Source organism: Coenobita brevimanus, unplaced genomic scaffold, assembly GCF_032717465.1.
Source record: "Coenobita brevimanus isolate Jiangsu-jjx unplaced genomic scaffold, ASM3271746v2 jjx.HiC_scaffold_1797, whole genome shotgun sequence".
NCBI lineage: Eukaryota > Metazoa > Arthropoda > Malacostraca > Decapoda > Coenobitidae > Coenobita > Coenobita brevimanus.
Genome location: NW_027642664.1, coordinates 212,501 through 215,000, shown reverse-complemented (window position 1 = coordinate 215,000; position 2,500 = coordinate 212,501).

Genomic DNA, 2,500 nt, shown 5'->3' with positions numbered 1-2,500 from the left:
GGTGGCTGTTGTGTATATATACGCAACGACTTATCTTGCTCTCGTGTTCCTGAACTCGATTCTTCTGAATTCTCTACACTCTGGGTTCGGCTTTCCTGTCATTCTCTGACTAAATATATCTGTGCTGTTTACTTATCCCCTAATTCTACTGACTATCAAAAATTCTTTGACTATCTTACTTCTACAATGGAACACATTCTGTCCATTTCTCCTTTCTCTGAAATCTCCATTCTAGGAGATTTCAATGTTCACCACCACCTTTGGCTCTCCTCTCCTTTCACGGATCCACCTGGTGAACAAGCCTACATCTTTTCTATCCTTAATGACCTAGAGCAGCTTGTACAGCACCCTACCCGTATCCCTGACTGCCTTGGAGAGAGCTCCAACATACTTGACCTCTTCCTCACAACTAATCCTTCTGCTTACACTGTTAATCTTTTCTCTCCGTTGGGCTCCTCCGATCACAACCTTATCACCTTAACCTCTCCTATCGCTCCGGTACGGCCTGTGGACCCTCCAAAAAAACGTCATCTCTGGCACTTTGGAGCTGTGGATTGGGAGGCCCTCAGGCAGTACTTCTTTGATTTTCCCTGGAATGATTATTGCTTCCATGGCCGTGAGCCATCTGAGTGTGCCTTGCGCATTACGAAGGTTATTCTCTCGGGCATGGAAGCATACATTCCTTTCTCATATCCTTTGACTAACGCAAGAAAGCCTTGGTTTAATCACGCTTGTTCTAATGCTGTCCACAACAAGGGGAGGGCCTATAAAAGGTACTGGAGCCAACCCACCCTTGAATCAACATCTTTTATACATTTCTGCCCGGAATCGTGCTAAGTTTGCTCTTCGCTCTGCTAAAAATATTTTCATCTGTACTAAATTCTCTCAGCTCTCCAACTCGAATTCCTCCCGCTCCTTCTGGCACCTTGCCAAAAATCTTTCTAACAACTTTACCTCATCATCCTTCTCTCCTCTTTTCTACTCTGACGGTTCTGTAGCTATTTCTTCTACTGATAAAGCAGATCTCTTCACACAGACTTTCTTCTCCAATTCCACCTTAGACGATTCCGGTGCTGTTCCTCCATCATTTCCCCCCTCTGACTTCCTCATGGCTGACATTAAAATTTCTTCAGCTGATGTATTTTCTGCCATTGCTGGCCTCAGTACTAATAAGGCATATGGGCCTGATGGAGTCCCTCCTGTTGTTCTCAAGAACTGTTCTTCTGTGCTTACACCCTGCCTAGGCAAACTCTTTCGCCTTTGTCTGTCAACTTGTACCTTTCCTTCTTGCTGGTTTGCTCTCATTCAGCCAGTCCCAAAGAAGGGTGACCACTCCCAACCCTCCAACTATCGTCCAATTGCTTTAACGTCCTGTATTTCAAAAGTTTTCGAGTCAACTCTCAATAAAAATATTTTAAAGCATCTTTCCTATCACAACCTTCTTTCTGATCGTCAGTACGGGTTCCGTCAGGGACGCTCCACTGGCGATCTTCTCACTTACCTTTCAGACTCCTGGTCATCCTCCTTTCGGGACTTTGACGAAAGCTTTGCCATTGCACTTGACATCTCAAAAGCTTTCGATCGAGTCTGGCATAAATCTTTAATTTCCAAACTGCCCTCATACGGTTTCTATCCTTCTATCTGTGCCTTCATCACTAGTTTCCTTTCTGGTCGTTCTATAGCCGCTGTTGTAGACGGCCATCGTTCTTCTCCTAGATCTATCAACAGTGGTGTTCCTCAGGGCTCTGTCCTATCACCAACTCTCTTCCTTTTATTCATCAATGACCTTCTATGCTGTACATCTAACCCTATCCACTCATACGCTGATGACTCCACCCTTCACCTTTCCATTCGGTTCTCGCAACGCCCATCTCAACAGTTACTTCAACAAACAAGGGATGAGGCTATGGCACACCTAATGTCTGACTTGGCTCGCATCTCTGACTGGGGTAAAAATAATCTTGTTGTTTTTAATGCATCTAAGACTCTGTTCTTACACTTATCAACCCGACGAAATCTTCCACAGGTATACCCACTAATGTTTAATAATATTCAGCTTAATCCTGCATCATCCTTGAACATGTTTGGGGTTTCATTTACTCGGGACTTATCTTGGAAAGATCATATTACATCTCTTGTAAAATCTGCTTCCAAGAGATTAGGTGTGCTAAGCCGACTCCGTTCTTTCTTTACACCTGCTCAATTATTGACTCTATACAGGGGTTTTATCCGCCCCTGTGTGTAGTACAACTCTCATGTGTGGGGAGGCTCCCCACGTACAGCTCTTCTCAACAGGGTGGAGTCAAAGGCTTTTCGTCTCATTAACTCTTCTCCTCTTACTGACTCCCTTCAACCTCTGTCTCTTCGCCGCACTGTTGCATCTTTATCTCTTTTCTATCTCTACTTCAATGGTCACTGCTCCTCTGAACTGTCTGCATGCATTCCTCCACCTCTATGACGGGCGCGTAGCACCCGTCTGGCAGCAAACTCTCATCCCTTT